The following is a 20,462-nucleotide window of genomic DNA, read 5'->3' on the forward strand; positions in this document are numbered from 1 at the left end:
CGGGCTCATACCCACAGCCTTCCAGCACAAGTATATGACCTCTATCCAATCCCAGCCTCCCTCTGGGGCCATCCACAAAAATAGGATTGCTTGGGTGAAGTGATTAGAAATGGGGAGAAGAGAGAAGTTGTTCCAGGTCTGAATGAAGAGCAGGGAACCCAGATACATTGCCTGGCAGTGGTTGGAGGGGGGCTGGTGGGGAGGGGGTTCTGCAGTAGCCCTGACCTCTGGAGCCAAACTACTCTCATATCTACAAAAATGTAGACCTGAAAAAGCAAGACAAGAGGATCCATCCTAACACTACTGGATATTAAATGTTGCCACACATGTGCCGAGAGGCCCAGAGACAATCATCTCTTGCCAGTAATAACCACTAGTCAGCTCCTAAGCACTAGGGGGAGGGGAGGGCAATCGTCTAGTGTCACCATTTCTTAAGGAGAGAACAAACAGGAGGAAGCAGCCTAGGGGCACAGTTTCAAGGCACTTCCGACTCAAGTCTTCCTAAATAAACTATGAAGATCTCATAATTGCATAGCGAATGGTAGGGGCCCCTACGGTTGAGCAGGTGGGTTGGGATTCCCACATTATAATAGTCTTTCAGATCACCGTGGGACCTCTTTGAGCTGTTATTGGGCACAGACTTCAAAATCCTCCTGTCTGAACCTTCTCCTCCTGATGTCTGTCTTGGATTCTTCAGGGTATTTGCTGATCATCCTACCAGTCTCCTACTTAGCTTATGCCCTATGCTCCCACCCCTGTCCACCTCCCTGGCTTTAATGAAATCCTGACCCACCTGAACAGCCTGACCTTGGCAATGCCTCCTTATTATAAATCTACCTGCAAGGATTTAAAGTGGGAAAGCCAAAACCACCGAATCTAGACAGCCAAGCCCAGCCTGCTCTGGGTCCAAGACTGACAGCCTAATCAGATGGGGCTAAGAAGGCTGCAGGGAGCAGATCCTTCTCCCATTCCTTTCATGGAACTCCAATTTCCTGCAAGCAGCGGAAGAGACCTAGATCTGCTACAGTTTCAATCCTGCTATCTTCCAACCACATCTGGACCCAAGCAGAACGGGCACACATCTCCTCGGTGGTCTCCTCTGAAGAGCTTCAATGACAAAGAATGCCAGTGTTGGAGACCTGCCCGGTACCGATCTGGGGAGGCTCGAGAGCATTAGGGAAACAATAATTATGTAAGGAAATAGTGGTTCCATTTATCTGCTCTGCTTCGCTTTGAAGAATAGAAAACACTGTTCCATAACATATATACTCACCACCAAGACAGTGGCATTTGTTAAAAGCTACGCATGAATGTATATGTGATGCTAAAGGACAATTATGATAGTTTTGTTTCTGACACATCCTGAGGTTGGCTTTTTTTTTTTTTTCCTTAAAGACATCGAGAAAGACCTGGTACACGTTCTTCTGACATCTGGCATAGAAAACAATTATACCTTTATATTACACAAGAAAATAGCCGTGTCTTCGCTCTGTCTTTGGCTGACAGCTGAGGCGTGGACGTTTTGTAAGTATTCCTATTTAGGAGTTTTGTTGGGAGCCCAGCAGCTCACAGCCAAAAAGGAGAGTCTGAGATGTTGCTGATTAGAAGTCATGAGTCTGCTGAGTCCAAAGCAGGCGTCACGCCTTAGGAATGCAGTAAAGTGACCTGGGCATTGGGTACTAACACTACTGCAGAAAATCAGAGGTGACAAGTTACCTTTAGAGACAAGTTGTCATCATTAACACAGATAATGGCAATGGCTTGTGAAGCCCTATGATTATATATGATTATATCTTCAAGTACACACTCCTCTGATTTCCTCTTTACCTCACGGGAATAACTTCTTGCCTCCAGAAACATTTCTTTTCCTTCATGTTTTCTTTCCCATTTACTTCTGGTTAGCATTGGAAACCACTGATCAAAACTGTCCTGCTCGTATCTCAGAAATAATAGCTCCATCATATTAATGGGGTCTACCTGACTTCTGGATCCACATTCAGAAAGTAATATCAAGAGCGGTGTGCCCATCAGGGTAAAGTTTCTTTTTCCTTGCTGCCTTCTGTGTTCCCCTTTTTAACTCTATTGCCATATCTCTGATTTTCTCTAGAGTTGTTTTCCCCTCATTGTAAGAATAAAAGCTCTGTGAGAGATCCAGGATGCCCCCAGGAAGCTGAAGTCTTATGATTCTCTCCTTTGTCTCCATAAATGGATCCATTTAACCCTCCTCTATGTTGGGTTTCAGAAAGCCTTTCATTTTATCTGGAAGTACTGCGTTTTTCTGAGAAAAAGAAGTGATCCCTTTACTGAAGAACCCCAAAGAGAAGAATCAGTTGTTTCCTTCACCAAACCCCCAGATGAAGGAAAGCTTTGGCAAAGTGAGAGCATGTTCTCGTGCTGGTCAGGATCACCTGCTCCGCATAGGTCTACACTGTAATTCCATCTAAGCTCCTTTCAAAGAGGGAAATGCTTCCATTCAAAGGGCCTTTGTTCCAGTTACCAAAAGAACATGTTATGAAATTCTAAGCAAAGTCTATTTCTGTAGGGCAAATAGGATATGTTTAACAGAATAAGAGAAAAAACACTGTGGAAAGAACTTCAATCTACTGAGCCCCTGGATAGGAGGAAATCAGGATTCATGAGGAAGAACAAAACACAAGATATGAAGCTTACAATTCTGTGTCACTACGACTTCTTAGTGCAGAGTTTTAATCTAAGAGGCTCTAGCAAGATGGTTCCACTAAGAATTCTCTAGGAATTCTCATTCCTGCTATAGGATCATCAGAGTTTGGTCATGCCCACCTGTCATCATTCCCAAATGACAGTCGAGGTATGTATAAAATGTAAAGCATCTATTTATGTGAAATAACAAAAATCCAGTTCAAAAAAAAGATCCTAACAATTATTTTTTATAAAAGTTTATTTTGAGAATAAAACAGGGGGGGGAGAGGAGAAAAAAAAATGTTAAAATATAAAAAGAAAGAAAAGCAATTTTAAAGGGAATTATTAGTCAACCCTAAGGCAAAAATAGATCTCAATGAGAAAAAACGATCACAATTACTAATGAGTTAACACTGAATGCAGTACCAACATGTTTCGATGAGTATGATATTCCTTCATTGGACAACCATTTGACATCTTTTAAAGTTGAATTAGTGACATTCCTGTTTGCACAATAAACTAAGACAAAAGCCAGTGATTGTATTTCTCAGGACATTTAGCCCAAGAGTTTTTGTGTTGTTTTTTTTTTTTTAAATACACATATTTAGATACTTATTAATCTCATTAGCTCTAAACAAAACCAAACTAGGTAACAGTGTTCAGAACGACGTTATAAGGCACCATAATAACTGGCCATTGAGAGCACATCCACGCAGAGCTGGGAACTTGCAGGACTGATCATCAGGTCAGTGGTTAGTTACTTGGAAAACCGACCCTTGCTTCTAAATCCCACATGGGTAGCCTTTGCTTAGAATACATCTAAAACCAGGAGGTTTATTTCTCTCTTTCCCATTGCTTCAGTCTTGAGTTTTCAAGGGACAGGGTGGCCTTTGTTGGCATCACAACAAATTGGGGGCCCACGAAGGTGTCCAAAGAAAACCCTAAATCCCAGCGCTTCAGTGTACTCGAACGCTCGCTGCTTCAATCCCACACATGCATCCAGTGCTCATGACATTCAGGTCCGGGCCTGGGGGGCGGGGGGGGGTGTGGTGGCGGGGAAGCTAGCAGCATGCATGGGCAGTGCAGGAAAAGGGTCTCGTTAACCTGGAGGCAACAACCGGAAGGGTGAGGTTGCAGCATGCAGTGAAACCACAGCTTGGCCTTAGCTGCCATGCAGAAAAGACCTACATCAAAGAGTCTGCAGTGCGGCTCCTGGGTAAGAGTCGATATGAGAGAGGTGAGTTACTTCAGCAATGAAAGACACGGGCAGAAAAATGTTCAAACCACTCTAAACAGAACACTGTACAGAGCACTGGCATTACACGCGCGAAGAGGCAGCCTAGGGGACGGGGAGGGGAGAGACGGAGGAGGGAAGGTGAGGACAGAACTGGTCGTCACGTGGATGAGATGGTTTCCCTGGCCATCCTTTTCGAATGCATTTCTTGTCAGAATGTATGTTGCTTCAACAAATAACCTCATTAGAGTCTTTAACATCAACCATAATTTTTAAGATGTTTTGAAAATTCAGGAGAAGCAAGGCATCAGTTACATAAAGATACACACCATGATTTCCTGTGGTTACAGTTCATTTTACAAGCAGAGCTGAGCTGGTCAGATAAATAAGAGACAGTTAAGTGCCAACATCCTTAACACGTTGGTTACAGAACTCACAGTGACTCCCGAGGTGTAACATGGCAGATGAAGCAACCCAACGCAGTCATAAAAGCTTGGGGCAGTGCAGAGTCGGTCATCCTAGGCAACTACCACCCCAGGAAGGCTAGACTTATGACCCTGAATTTAAACTCACTCCCAAGGGGTGCCATCTTTTCTTCATCCCAGCATGCCTGGCAGGTCAGAAGTAAGTTCATCAACATGTACCTTAGTCAAGGTGAGACCCCCCCACCCCCCGCCCCCGAAAGTGTTTTTATCAAAATTGACTGATGAGAGGAAAAAAAAAAAATTTTTCCTAAAGGAATAAAAATAGTACTGATTCAGCAGGAGCCCATCTAGTGCTCCTCTGAGGTCAAGGCCACATGGGGTCTCTGAGAACTGCCTTCCTGTGAACTGCCTGTTTCACATCTGCTTTCTTTTCTCCTCCCCCTTTGTCTCTTGTGATCTCTGACACACTGAACACAATGCAAAGGATGGTACGGTTTAGCCCTCACTCACAATTTCTTCCTCCTGGTTCTGATCAGAAATAAAGGGAGGAAAGGGCGCTCCTCTTAAAATGGGCTCCCGGAGCACAGCCTTCTCCCCTGCAGGCGTGATCACAGCCCCGAGGGGGGACACAGACTCCGTGGGAAGGAGCAGGATGCGATCTCAGCCTCACATGTTCTCTGAGAGCTGACCGTCCACGAAGACAACGGGTGGAAGACAAGGGTAAGAAAGGAGCACGGAGCCGCTCCCTGTCCCAGCCTCCGCACGCCTCAAGATATAGCTGTTTCCACTTGGTCACCCCTCATTTCTTCTGATGAAAAACCAAAAGCTTAAGTGGAATGACATGTTTTCAAAGTGGTTATAGTTTGGAACAAAACTGTATCAGTCTGTACATTCATTCAATAAATTCCTCTGAGGTTCTTTTGAGACAGGCACTATGCTAGTTTGGGGGACATAAAATTCAACCAAACATGGTTCCTGTCCTTCAGTCATTTTCCATTTGTAGAGGAGTCTACCCAGACTTTAATTTCTGGAAGCATATATGCAACAGTGCCTTGCTTCAAAATCCTACCACAGGACCTTAAGGATGTTACTTCATCTCTCTGGGCCTCAGACTCCTCATGTAGGTAGTAGGTAACTCTAGGCAGATCGTTGAGAGGAATAAATGAGTTAGTAAATGTTAATTGTTTTGTTAGTGGCTGGCACATGGAAAATGCTGTGTCATTTGAGCTATTACAATCATTAATAGTCAAATACAGATAAGAAACAAAGGGCTCCAGAAAAGGTGGCCACTGCTTAACTTTTTGAGGTAGGTTATGAGTGATGAGTACAATCTGTCAGGGACAGAAGGCAGGATACTGAAGCAGAGGGATAAACATGGGCAGAAACCTGGAGGCACCAGAGCACACAGTGCATTCTGGGAATGGAGGGGGGGGGCCTCCATATGACCAGAGCCCAAGTAGACTGTAGGGTCGCCAAGAAACGGGGTCGGACATTGACTGAGGTATCTGTGCCCCTCAGTGGCAGCATGTCTAGTCTTTATCCTATTGGAAACAGGGAGTTGACAGAAACTTGAATGCAGGAGAATAAAGCCATTATCTTGTAGGAAGTTAACTCAGGTAACGTTATGGAGAAGGAATCAGAAGCAGGAGCAGGTGGAAGCAAAGAGGTTAATTAGTCAAAATAAATTCCAAAAGGAAAAAAGTCACCGATGCAGATAATAAGGTAAAAACTGTCGCTGTGTCACAAAGTAGCCCAAGATCCTGGAAAACACCTTTTCTTCAGGGCAGGATGCTGCCAGGACCCCCTAGGGAAAGGGATTACCCACCGTCTGGCTCCAGCAGCCACCTAAACACGTGGCTGCTTCTCTCACCCCAGTACTCCCCACCATAAGAGTCTTTGCGTCACAGAGCATGCATCTCCTCCTCTTTGGAAAGGACCTCCTCTATTTAGAAGCTGTTCTCTCTGCTTTTTGGAGAGCAGTCTCTAAATTATACTTAGAATCTCCACACGGTGGACAAACTCTAGTACCTTTAATGGAGGGAGGGCACCCGTACGTACTAGCCACTTGCCGACGATGACAAATTACATGTGAACGCAGCTAGGCACATCCAAGAGTTACAGCTAACACCTTCTCTGCTCTACCTTCTCTGCTCACTGTCTAAAGACCTTGGTTAGCAGTTATCGGCAAGCATCATACTGCACTACCTCCTGAATATCCAATCAAACCCTATGTGCATCTGGGCTTCCACAAGTTTTCTTTAGAGACTTGGATTTCCTCAGATCCTTGAGAGCTGCTGAGAACATGGATTTTGAAAGGTGCAGCTTTCTTTTGGTTAGAATCAAGACAGCAAGAGGGAGAGGGGCCCTTTGTAAGAACGTGTCTCCCTTTAAAAGTTATTAAGTGTGCGGGGCGCCTGGGTGGCTCAGTGGGTTGAGCCGCTGCCTTCGGCTCAGGTCATGATCTCGGGGTCCCGGGATCGGGTCCCGCATCGGGCTCTCTGCTCGGCAGGGAGCCTGCTTCCTCCTCTCTCTCTCTGCCTCTCTGCCTACTTGTGATCTCTGTCTGTCAAATAAATAAATAAAATCTTTAAAAAAAAAAAGTTATTAAGTGTGGTGGTCACTAAGCCCAAGTTTCAAGGACAAATGTGGTGGGAACTCTGTACCCTCAGCTGACGAGGCAGGGACAGGAAAGATGTGTTTGCGTATTGCTGTGACCATGTGATCATACTTCTTTGATGGGTTCCCGTTTGTTCTAAGTGCATTCTAGGTGGAAGCCAGGAGCAGAGGACAAATGCTGACCTGGGGGGTGGGGAGGAGACAAGAACCCTTTGCACTTGGGACTTGAAAGGAAGAAAACATGATGAGCTGAAATGATGGCAGAAGCCCAGACTGGTACTGTCTACAGTGACTGCTGCTGCGTAATTAGCAGACACTCAAGGAAACGGGCAGCTCAGCAGGAAGGCATCTTTGTGGGGCAGCTGCTGCCGCAGGGAACGATTCCAAAAGAGACTGTGATAGGTCTTAACTAAAGCTAAAATAAAAGGTCCCACCTAGGTGGCTGCTGCCTCTGAAGAACGGAGGAAAGAGTAGGTATGTCTTGTCTGGGAAGAGGGTGAATGTTTCTCAGCTACCGAATGCCTCTCCTTTTCCCTCCCAGCTGGGAAAAAAGATGGACACCCAACGAAAGCTGTTTCCTCCCTACTGCTGCCCTAGTAGGTGAAAAACACAGACACGCAGACCTCCAAAGAGTGGCATGAGGACCTCTTCACCTCCTACAGTTATTCTCCTGACACTTCTCGGACAGAAATTGACTGGAAATTTGTGAGAGCTAAGACCGCCTGTCCATGTCCCCGATGCCTTTCCCAGCAACTCAGTTAGTAGACCTGCTTCCCCTTGCTCTTTCAAAGCCTGTGCTTCTGCCAAGAATAAGGATGCCTGTGTGCATCTGTGTAAGATTTGAGATGAGCGTGTCAAAGTGAGAGTAACTTTTCAGTAGGTAGCAAGTTTACAGTTTGATCAGCAGATCCATCCAGGCTTCAAGGATGCTGATATTTGGAGAGGCTAAAAAAAGAAAACAGATGATTTAAAAAAAAAAAAAACCCACACATACTATATTTACAAGTGGTTTACTGAATAACAGTTGGCTTTTAGTGGATTTCAAACCCCAGTCTAAGTCGTTTTGAAATTAATGCCATTTAAAAAAATTCATTCAGTGTGACCTTGTAAAAATTTTGGTGTATATTTTTCCATTTGTTTATTTTTCTTTTAAAAATTTAGCTTCTCACAAGGGAGTTTTCTTTGTGCCGATGGAAGATATCAATCTTCTGGTTGGGAAGGGAAAAAAAAAAATCCAAATGATAAGTGCCCTCAAACAGTACAGAAAAAAAAAAAAAAAAAGAAAGAAACTGCCTCTAAAAATGGGTAAAGACCTAAAAAATGCCCATACCTGAGTACTGTGTTGTGTTCCCATCGATCTCCTGGTTTTAATAATGCGCTATGGCTATGTGACATACAGTAGTATGGTTGGAAGAAGGGTACACAGAAACTCTGTATTGTTTCTGTAACTTTTTGAGAATCTTAAATTATTTCAAAATAAACATAAGAAAAAAATAATGAGTTACTTTGCCTGCTTGGTTTTACTTTAGTTGGGGGTCAGGTTAGTGGTGATTAAGAGGATCAAAAAAGATATACAAATGGATTTCTTTAAACAGTGTTTATTTGGCACCTGTTACAGGAGTAGTACTATGTTCAATCCAAAAAGACACAAAAGAGGCATAGGGTAGACTGGAAATACCAATCAATATTCTCAGAGGAATGCTAATTGAGGCAGAGATGTCGTTTATTAACTTTAAAAATTATCAGAGACAATCTCTCAAGACAGAACGAACTGTCAATAAATGTAGGTCAGTAATGTGATAAGGAAGCTCCTAGAAATCACCCACAGCTCTCTTCAGGTAAGCAGATGTCAGGTGACAAGCTGTCACTCTCCTCAGGTAAGCAGATGTCAGGGGACAAGCAGATGTCAGGTGACAACTGTGTTGAGTAATGCTACTACTGATGTTATAATGACCACATAACATGAAGCTGGTTCCGGATGAAGCTACTCTTTACCTTGGTTTTTACATGTCTTTCCCTTCCCAGAACTCAATGCTTGCCTTACTGAGGAGTCAGTAGCTGATACCTGCTTAGTTAAGGTATGAGGCAATACTAAAAAATTACTGAGGTTTTTCTAAAAGACAACTAAAAAGTCTTCAAGAATGAATTTATAATTGCAGATTTTCAGATAAGTTGCAAGTAAGAAAGAGACATATTCTGGAGTATAGGGGTCTCTGTAGCATGCCCAAATCACCCAAGGGTAGCCATCTACTCCACTAAAATACTGCTAGTTTGTGGCAATTCTACTGAAAATAGAATCAAGACCAAATGAGGCAGTAAAGATGGATCCTTAGAATGCCAAAGACTTTACAAGTAGCAGGTCCACTGCTTTATCTTTCTGAGAAGCTTCCTCTACTGGGAACAAAAGAAAATTGGAGAAATGTGCAAAGAATAAAATCTCCTGGAACTGAAGCCCCACAAATAAAAACCAGGGAAGAACCACTTCAGTCCTTCCTGAAACAGAAGATGGGGCACTGCTGTTAACCTAACACTGTGATTACCTGCAGATGGTTGGGTTCACAAGGAGTCTGCAACCTCCACCTTTCTCTAGCTGTTTAAAGGATAAACAAGAAAACCAACTCGCCCTGGAAACAAACGAGTTATTCAAACCTCTTCCCGAAAGAGCTGGGAAAATCCCACTATGCAGAAGGACCCTATCCTAACTACAGTAATTTTCCTTAGGAATTTCTTAACCAGGGGAAGACAGAAACTCACAGAATGATTCACTGGCATCTGTAAGAATGCATACCAGCTAAGGAAGATGGGCTGCTGAACACTCTTGTGTTTCACACCCTTGCTATTCTCAAGAAAACTCTTCTTTATCCACTTTTGAATACCCAGCTCAGTAGTTACCTCCTGCAGGAAGACCTCCCTGATCCTTCCCTCACCTGGAGTTAACAAAGACTTTTCCTGGGTTTTTCCTTTCTTTCTTTCTTTCTTTTTTTTTTTTTTTAAGATTTTATTTATTTATTTGACAGAGAGAGATCACAAGTAAGTGGAGAGGCAGACAGAGACAGAGGAAGGGAAACAGGCTCCCTGCTGAGCAGAGAGCCCAATGTGGGACTCGATCCCAGGACCCTGAGATCATGACCTGAGCTGAAGGCAGCGGCTTAATCCACTGAGCCACCCAGGCGCCCTATGGGTTTTTCCTTTCTTGATGAGTGCTTCTGTTGTGGCACTTACCATTCAAGCAGTGGTCATTGATCTGTTTGCTCACCCACTTCCCTTCCCTGCTGGACTGTGAGCTCGTTAAGGGGACAGGATTTGTTCTTTATGTCTGTGTTTCCATTAGCACTGTGTCTGTGGCAAGAGACAACTGATTTAGGGAAGACGGGGAAAATAAAAGATGGAAGGAAGAAATGGAAGGATCTGGGGAAAACTGATTATTAATCCAACACTATCAAGATGAGGAGCCAAGCCTACTAGAGAGATCCCATCTTCTGACATGACTTTAAATGGCCCCAGGATATCGTAGGGATTAAATCATATGACAATTATATCAGCTATAATATAACTAAAATTCTCAAAGTGTACAGTGTCTTCAATGGACTGATATATGGATTCCTCCTATGCCCCAGGAGTGTTACAGGTTACTTCACCGTGATGTGATTCTCACCTATGAGAAGATTCTAAGCCCATAGCAGGATTCACCACTCCGTGAAGTCATTGGACCTATTAGCCACAAAAAGCCAAAGCCCCTAGAAGATTGTTGGAGATTCTGAACCCTTAAAAGGAACATCTCCCCTTGGGCATTTGATTTCTCTGTGTCATCAGACATCACTAAAATAAATGCCTAAAACCAAATTAAAACTCATTTCTCTTAAACAAATGGATGTTTTTTTTTTCCTTTTATGGGGACATTCTCCTATCACTGGGTGGCCAGGATGGAAATAATATATACAGATGACTGGAGTCTTAATTCATTCTTTCCTTGTTTCTTCAAATGATATATATTTTTGTTGTAGATCAGAAAGTTTGGCCCCAACTTGACATGAAGCATATTAGCAGCATAAGCCAAAACCCTAGAGATGTCTGCCAATCAGATGTTAGGAGGTAAACTTGGCTCTCTCTAGCTGATCTACTTCTCCAGGAACCAACCCAAAGAATCTAGTGTTGAAGTAACAATAGAAAGAAACAAATTAAAGGGTCCTTGTAAAAACCCAGTGAGAGTTTAGATGAGCATTTCAACCTAAAAGTTCTACTTACAGACAGACCAGTCTTACTGGATATGAACCAACATGCCCCATTGTTCAAGTAATGGCCAGTACAATATATTCTAACCTTCAAAAACAACGGTAATGATTAAGGCAATCTTACATCAGCAAAGAAGCATCCTATCACGGTTTTTACCCTGTGCTGCACATGTGATGAAGGTTCTATTTGAGACTACCTCTGAAGCAAGCTCATTCGCCTTGTTTAAACCACCTAACATTGACTTTCTTTTCATTTGTCCTCTCAAATCAGCACATATTTTGATGGACAGCTCCTTCCAGTCATCATTCTCCCTAAATATTAAGTGGATTAAAAAAACCAGTATTATTTTCTAAAAGGATGTGAAATTGCAATAATTTTCTAAGTTGCCACAAGCTTCTGAAACACCATGCTCTGTGTAAACAATTCTAAAGAGACTCTCTGTAGCTCTGTGTGAGCTAACTAATAGTACAGAAGAAAAGATGAAATATTTGTTTATTATGAGTAGCCACAAAATTAAAAACATCAAAACACTTGCTCAGATGAAACTATGAACAACTTGATGCCATAGTGGGAACAGAACAAACTAAAGCCGTTGAGTGGACCATTGGCTAATGAGCCAGTTTCACCAAAAGGAAGGACAACACTAGTTACATTTAAAGCTTAACATTGATCCCATCAAATATAAAATACCTTTCCTCAGTTAAATAATTATCTATTAGTACTAGTGCAATTAAATTAGAACATCATCACTGAAACTGGGGAAAAAAAAAGTTAATGTCATTGTGTCCTAACTCACTGAATAGTTAAAGAGTTTTTAGAATTCCCAGGCTGACATTAACTTCATTGTTTTTCAACTCAGTGGAGGTGTTTTAAAATTCCTGGAGCGGAGTTGTGATATTTAAGTGAGTTAAAATATGACAGGTGCTTAGGCGTGGTTTGCTGGCATCTCGTAAGGGCTCATTAGCTGCTACCCGCTGATGTTGTTGTTAAAGGCAATGCCACAGACCAGGGCTCTGTCTGCTCTCTTTGCCCTGCCAACTGGACCTCTTTTGCTTCTGGAGAAGCCCCCTATACTGTACCTTATTCTTGCTCTTGCCCACCAAGCTCCAAACACACTCACCTTTGTTCTGTTCCTCCAAACCCCCAAGTTTTTGTCCATCTCTACTGGAACAAAAGCTCCATGAAAGCAGAAAACTAACGTGTCTTGTTTATTGCTTCACCAGAACATAACCTGGTGCTGGGGACGTGGTACTCAATAATCTTGGCTAAACAAATTTAGAGAATACAAGCAGGATCAAGGGAAGAAATAAAAGCAAACCGGGAATTCATTGGCCTTGTTTCTCTTGCCAAACCATGATCATTAGCATTAAGGTGCTCCCACCTCAGTTCCTACACATATATGACTTTTGTACCCACATCAAGGGATTTTCGTCTCTTATTTCAACAGAAGGAGTCCCTTGATAATTTCATATGCTATAATAAATGCCCCTGGAAGGAGGTTTAATATCTAATTTTTGATATACACTTAACCACATACTTCCAGTCTCACTTGAAGGCAAACAGAACATTTTCTTGTCAATTGCTTTTCTAGGTCATATGAATAAGAAACTGACAGCCTGTTTCATATTAATCCAAAGCTCTTCTTACTAGATATATTAGTCAAGGAATGCCCCTAAATAAATTTGAGCCCACTTATGCAAATCTCCCACACTTCAAGTGTGCTGACAATGAGGAAATCATCTAGTGCTCCATACATATTGGCATATAGGATGTATAATTTTGGAGTTAAGAAAAAGTGCTCTGGATGCAGGCCAGGGGCTTAAATTCTGATCCCCATTAGTAACCATGTGACCTCCAGCAAGTTATTGAAACTTTGAGGCTCCTTTTCTTCATCAGTGGAAACATAGTAGTGGTACTGAGTAGAAAAATCAGACAAGTTTGTAAAGGGCTTATCTTTGCACATAGTAAGTTCTCAATAAATATAGAAACTGCTTATAGGCCTCAAGAGAGCAAACCAGAACTAAAGTCTGAATCCCTTAAATAGCTAGCTAAGCCAGGACCTGACCTCATGAAAATCTGATAAATATTGGCTGAAGGAACAGCCTCATGGCAGCCCTCCCCTCCCATCTCTGCAGATAGCTGCCCCAGTTGGGTGGTGTTCTGTACACTTAGGAGATGCACTTCGTAGAATCTCTTCCTTGAGCCTCTTGTAGACAGGATGGCATGCACACCATAGATGCTTAAGCAGGGAAGTGCCCCTGAAAAACTGATGCCAGTTCCAGCTCATGCCTTTACACCCAAGTCCATTCCACTTTCATCTCTGCATTGGCACCTCTGTTTAAAAGGGCAAGCCAGGAACGGCCAGCTCTGAGCTAAGAATCTGGAATGCAGATTATCACAGTGCAATGAGGCGACATGTCTGTGTAAACTGCTTAAGCTTCTTTCACTCACGTTTAGAAAACAGCTCTGGCTGCACATCTTCCGTTTGACATGCTCCAAGTTTTTGACAAGAGAAGTGAAGAGAGAAATGCAATGCTATTGCAAACCTGTTGATAAGCATCAGCTTAACTGTACTTGATCTGGTGGATTTGGGGAGATGAGGGAAGAGATATATTTGGGCTAGGGGGTTCCAGCTGGACACTTCTCTCTTAGTTCTAATGTCACAGTATTTATTTGCTCAAATTCCCAACAAAAGTGCACAACCCTACCTTGGGTGCCCCCTCCCACAGCTACAGGTTGACCACAGTAGGCACTGAACCTCCATGCTGAAATAGATGCCCAACATTGCACATCAAACATGAGATACAGCCCTGGAACTAAGGAGGAACCCAAGGACAGGTGCATACCTGTAGATTAGGGTCCCTTATATTCCTCTGTCCATCTCAGGAGCTTCCACTGGCAAACCCACAGAAAAGAAGGCATTAATATGCCTTCATCTTAGAATTCAAAGCACATTTTTCCTCATTTGTTTATTGTGGTGATGCCCTTTGTTCATTTTTAATGTACGGGGAAAAAGCTAACCAGGTACACCGAATCTCCAGCCTGACCCTCAATAGCATCGAGACTTATTTTTATAGCAGTGTTAAGCATGCATACCAGCCATTATGTGTACTTTTGAAGTAATCCTCATCTTGTCAACTGCTGTAGGATCCTGGGGCAGATGCTGAGCAGTTCTGGTGCTCAGTGGTTACTCAGCCAAGCCCAGTGGGTAATTTTCCCTAAGTATATATGGGTTTAAATGGCACCTACCAATTATATCTCTTTGTAAGAGCACGCATGCGGCGGGCCCGCTCTCTCAGATGCAGGCTGGTCCCACCTCCCCAGAGCGCTCTCTGCCCTTCCTCCCCAGAAGCACCAGGGCAGCCCTTCTCCGACGCAAGAAGAGCAGAAAACACTGACTAGTGCCATCACCACCCGCCTCTACTCTAGTTCTGTGACCTGAGCCAGGAAAAACCCACTCCCAGACAAGCCCCCCCAACCCCCGGAATATCTCCATAGAAACAACTGGTCCCTGTGAGACAGTCCACAGTGTTCACAGGCACTCCAGCTCACAACTACCCACCAACCAAGGACAAGCCACATGAAGAGTCATGAACTTATTCCCTGTTCCAAGTCCTGGGTTTCCCTCCTATTAAGCTTTGGTTTCACAGATTTAGTCTCGAATGCGATACGTGCCTGGTGCTAAAGTCCTAGCTTCAGGTAATGACCTCAGAAGGAGTCTGGGGAACCAAACCAAGGATGAAGGACAGAAAAAGTCAGAGTGGGTCAGATAAGGAATAAAGTTCAAATAATAAATCTGAATTCTCTTAGCACTGATTCTGTGCCCCCCACATTAAGTGATACTGTGCTATTTTATTTTATTTTTTTTAGAGAGGAAAAAAGAGAGAGTGTGATTGGGAGGGGCGGAGAGAGGGAGAGAAATCTCAAGGAGGCTCCACACTCAGCGTGGAGCTCAATGGGGGGCTCAATCCCACGACCCTGAGATCACAACCTAAGCCAAGACCAAGAGTTGGACACTTAACCGACTGTGCCACCCAGGTGTCCCGATGTTATAATATTTTTAATTACTAAATGTCTAACTTGTTCTCTTCCTCTCCTTTCCTCGCTGTCCCCCTCCACCATCCCCTCCCATCAACCCCCCTCGCACCCTCTCTCTCCCATCAATATCGCTCACTCTTTGCTCACTCTTTCTCCCTCTCCTTCTCCCCCTCCTTAATAAGGAAATAGAAGCAATCTGCTCTTTCAAGCATAACAACAGTGCATCAGTATTCTTGACTTCGACCCCCTTGATTCTTCCCACCACACTCTGTTGGAGAGGAAAATGACAGGAAACTTCCAGATCTCCTGCCATGACCCTTAAAGATCTGTTCAGATCACATCACTCCTTTCGCTTGATAATTAGTTTCATAAGCCTTCCTCCTTTCTTGTTTCCTATTCTTGTTTTTGGGGCAATTGCCAACATATGCACAGTTCTGGATTTCATTTTAAGTAATTCGTAGTTGACTATCGTTTATTTGTGCAATTGGTATAATTAAATCTAATTACATAATTGGTGAAAGACTGAGTAATCACATAATTAGAATGTGCAATAATAACTGTTGAAATCCCATTGTTATGACGTGTAATGATACAATTATGATGTGTAACAATGTGGTATAATTCACAGGGTACCCTGCAAAAAGGAAGAAGAGCTTTAGTCCTGCGTGTGGGAAATGCTGCTAAGGTTGAAAACCTGGAAAGTAGTTGTCAGCGTCTAGGCTTGGACTTCTTATTCATTTTTATATCATTAATCTAACCCTCCGAGTCTACGCTCTGTGCTAATCCAAGGCTGCAGCACAGTAAGCACGAAGAAAGTACTTGCGGGAGCAGAAATACCCATGTCTTCAAGGACCAGGTTGCTGAAGTGATCAGCCTTAAAAATAAAGTGGAAGAATGGGGGAGCCTGGGTGGTGCATTCAGCTAGGCACCTGACTCTTGGTTTTGGATCAGGTCCTATCTCAGGATCGTGAGATTGAGCCCTGCATTGGGCTCCCTGCTCAGCATGGAATCGGCTTGAGATTCTCTCTCTCTCTCTCTGCCCCTCCTGCCCATGCTTTCTCTCTCTCAAATGAATAAATAAATCTTAAAAAAAAAAAAAAAAAAAAAAAAGCAGAAGGTGCAAGGGATCAACTTGAATCTCTGACACTTTCATTCCCATAGGTCAATTTTAAGTTCAAAATTGTATTCAGGATAGAAGAACCACACACATAATTAGACATGGGGCTAATGACTATGGCTGGGGCCCCAGCTCCCAGTTTGCAGTCTTCCCCATCCTTTCCATTTCCTGTCATCTTCTTGATAATCATAACATCAATGAACCATGGGAATGATGGACTCTTGGTTCCTTGCTCTGCTAACCGACCATGAACTAACCCTCCATTGCACGCCACCCACCCACTTCCACAGTCATGCTCTGGACCTGGCCAGCAGCAGCAACTACAGAGTATCTGCTATCTCCCCCCTCAAACACCTGGGTCTTCAACCACAGCCTCTCACTCTGTGGGCTCACCTGCTCAGGACTTCCCCTCTGGCATCCTTCTTCAGCCTACAGGAAACCTCCACATCACCAACTAAATTGCCAACCCCCACCCCCCACCCCCAGCCATTTGCTCCCTGCCCTGTCTCATGACCCGCCTTTGTCCAGCCTGATTGCCCCCACACCAGCATTCTCACCACCCCTCTGTTGCCGCCCTCCATCCTGAACAAAGGCTTCCCCCACGATGGACTGGACTCTTCTTCTGGACTCCAACCAGCCCCTAAGCAGTTAAAAAATCCCGGTTAAAACCACGTAACAGAAATGACTGCTTTTACTCTAAATTCATGATCTCACACTGCAAACTGACCCTCAAGACTGATGGGCCAACTGCTGTCTTGCTTGAATTGGTTTGCTTTCCAATTCCCCAAAGCCACTATATCATAGTTTCTCTTCTCCTCTGGCCTCCCATGGCCTTTTGGGCACCATGCTTAGCCCATGGCCTCGCTTCCTAATATCATTAGAAGAAATACTACATGGAATCAGATCAAGTTTCACCCTTTCCCCCCAGCAGCCCTCCAAGCCTGCACTCACATGCACCAGCCCCTCCCTGGGGCCTCCTCATTCCTTGGCACCAGTTTCCTTCCTCCCACAAAAGGGCAGGCCCTCCATGGATGCTCTGTTAGCTCTGGCCTGTCTCTGTCCTCTTGCCGACTCTCCCCCTCTACTAGAGGGCTGGCACCAAATATACACTTGCTCCGCCATGTCCCATTAGACAAAACAAAAACATTCCTTGATATCACATCCCACTCAGACACTCGACTCTTATTACCTTTGTAGCCAGCCAAATTTCCAGAAGCGCTCCTTCCCTCCGTCCACCTCCCTCTGGCCAACCCCCTCACTCGCTAATTCTGCACTTAGTAAGGACAGAACAATGCCCATGTAGCGAACTCCACACATGATTCTGGGCCCTTGTCCTCCCTGACATGCATCTGGCAGGGAACTAGCTGGTCCCCCCGGAAACACTCACCTCCCCAGGCTCCCACCGTCTCACCCTCCAGGTGGTATTCTTGTTTCCCAGCCAGGCTGCTCCTGCTTTATCCAGCCTCTAATTCCCCCTGGGAATTTCTCTTTTGTTTTCTTAAATAATGCAATCCATTCCCATGAGTTCAAACTCATCTTTATATTTCCTGAACATATAACAACAACTCCAACCCAGACTTTCTTCTAAGTTCAGGCCCTCCTCTTCCATGTCTCACAGACTTCTCGAATGTAACACCTCCAGGAAATCCTAAATTCTCACCCAACAACGGACCCTCCAATGCAGGCCTTCCCTTCTCAGTAAGTGGCAGAAATCTTAACCTGGTATTCAAGCCAAACACCTACAAGGTCCCATGATTCCTCCTTTCCCTTCACTCCACAGCTAGTCCCCCAGTGAGTCCCACCCAAAGTATCTTTCTCATTAACTCTCTGCTGCCCACCCATTCAGTCAAGGCACCACCATCTTTGCTGATGTTCTCCCTTATCTTCAGAGCATGATCACCAATTAAAACTGGCTTTTATCAGGGGTGCCTGGGTGGCTCAGTGGGTTAAGTCTCTGCCTTCAACTCAGGTCATGATCTCAGGGTCTTGGGATCAAGCCCCACATCGGGCTCCCTGCTCGGCATAGAGCCTGCTTCTCCCTCTCCCTCTGCTACTCCCCCTGCTTGTGCTCCCATGCTCTATCTCTCTCTCTCTGTCAAATAAATAAATATTTAAAATTTTTAAAAACTGGCTTTTAATATTCATCTGATATATTTTGCTCTTTTTTTTTTTCTTTTGCCTGTCTCTCCTACTAGATTATAAGCATCCCCTGATTATATTTACTGGCTTGCTGATTTACAGCATCCAGCACTGATCAGATAATTAAATTTCCACTGAGTGAATAAATGAGTGGCCACAGTGTTTGCATCTATAAGCATCAGCATCACTACCTCAGAGCAATCTCATAAGGATCACTATAAAAGCCGGGGACGAAACAGAGTTCGTAATAAAAGAAGATAAAGGTTATTTCAAATGTTAAGCATAGAGATAGCACACCACGGACTTATGCCTCCCCGAAAGTCATATGGTCAACCCCTAAACTCCGCTGTGGTGATGGTATCTGGATGGGGCCTTTGGGAGATATTGAGGTTTAGATGAGGCCATGAGGGTGGGGCTGTCATGATGGGATCAGTGCCCTTATATAAGAACAGACACAAGAGAGTTGGCCATGAGAAGTTCTGCCAGCAGAAAATAGGGTTCTCACTAGAAGCCCACCATGTTGGTGCCTTGATCTTGGACTTCCCAGCCTCCAGAAATGTAAGAAATAAGTGTGCTGTTTAAGCCACCTAGTATAAGGTATTTTGTTACAGCAGCCCATCCTCACTAAAACATCCTATGACCCAGGAATTCTACTACTAGCTATATACTCAAAAGAAAAAAAAGCATACACCCACAAATCCTGCACACAAATATTCATAGAAACTTATCCATAATAGACAAAAAGGTGGAATCAACCTGAATGTCCACCAGCTGACAAACAGAGAGACAAAATGTGGCGTATCCATACAGTAAAGTATTATTCGGAGGAGGTACTAATACGTGCTCCAACATGGATGAACCATGGACACATTATGCCAAGCGCAAGAAGCCAGTCACAAAAGGCCCAGTATTCTAAGAGTCTATTTATGTGAAATGTCCAGAATAGGCAAGGCCATGGAGATAGAAAGTAGATTAGTGGCTGCCTACGATTGGAAAGGTTGAGGTTGGGAGAAGGGGAGTGACCAATGATAGGTATATGGTTTCTCTTGGGAGAAGTGAAAGTATTCTAGAATTAGAATTCTGTGAATATACTACAAACCACTGAATGATTTAAATCAGTAAATTTTAAGGCATATGAGTTATGTCTCAATCAAGCTGTTAATAAGAGTAAAAAGAGGAAGAAGACAGAGAAGGAAGAAGAGAAGGAAAGGAGGGAGAAGAAGTTATACATTACACGCATAATGTTTAACAGGTTCACGTTTAAAAATATAAATACTCCATTTGGTCTAAGTTGTCATCAGTAAGATGGACACTGTTTCACGTGTCACAGGGGAGGAAAACAAACTCCACCAATTATAGCCTCAAGAAGCTATCAATTTTAAAGATACTCCTTGATTTTGGAAATGTTAAAATATGGTTTTAATATTTGTACCTTAAAATGGGATACGGTAGCTTTCTTAAGGTCTAAGTCTCATAAGCTCCATAACCATGAACTCACTCACTAAAACAAAACAAAACAAAACAAAGCAAAACTAACATTTATCAAATGAGTACTAAAAGGGGGATACTGGCTTTGCCTGTGACTTTAGCTTTGTGTACATCATTCGGTCCTTAACAACTACCTTTCAAGACAAGCATAATGTTCCCACATTGCAGACAAGGAAATGGGCTGCAGAAAGTAAGCAGCAGAGCCAAGACTCTAAGCCATACCTCTTACTCTGCCACATTATAGATGAAAAGCTCAGATGAGAAAAACCTCATGAGCAGAGGCCTTCGTTATGAGCTTCTTAATGAACTGTGTTTTTCCTGCATCAGCCAGAGAGATGTAGATGCCAGACCCATCCATCATCCCCCACAGCTTCTTGGTCAATTCCTCTCAACACCAACTGGTGTCTAGTAAAGGAATGGGCATTATGATCCATTTGGGCCACCCTTGGGCTCCCTACCTTCAATATGTGGGTTTGCTGTGAAGTCTCCAAGAGCTGCAAGAATGAAAACAGTG

At 43.6% G+C, this 20,462-nt stretch overlaps 1 protein-coding gene across 25 annotated transcripts in view; it reads right to left on the reverse strand.

Annotated features, from left to right (window-relative positions):
• The window catches only part of KCNMA1 (potassium calcium-activated channel subfamily M alpha 1), a 730,733-nt gene that overhangs the window by 313,540 nt on the left and 396,731 nt on the right, over positions 1–20,462 (reverse strand). The window lies entirely within an intron of this gene.

This window comes from Mustela putorius, unplaced genomic scaffold (assembly GCF_011764305.1).
Source record: "Mustela putorius furo isolate JIRA1106 unplaced genomic scaffold, ASM1176430v1.1 tig00000698_pilon_pilon_pilon, whole genome shotgun sequence".
NCBI classification, from domain to species: Eukaryota; Metazoa; Chordata; class Mammalia; order Carnivora; family Mustelidae; genus Mustela; species Mustela putorius.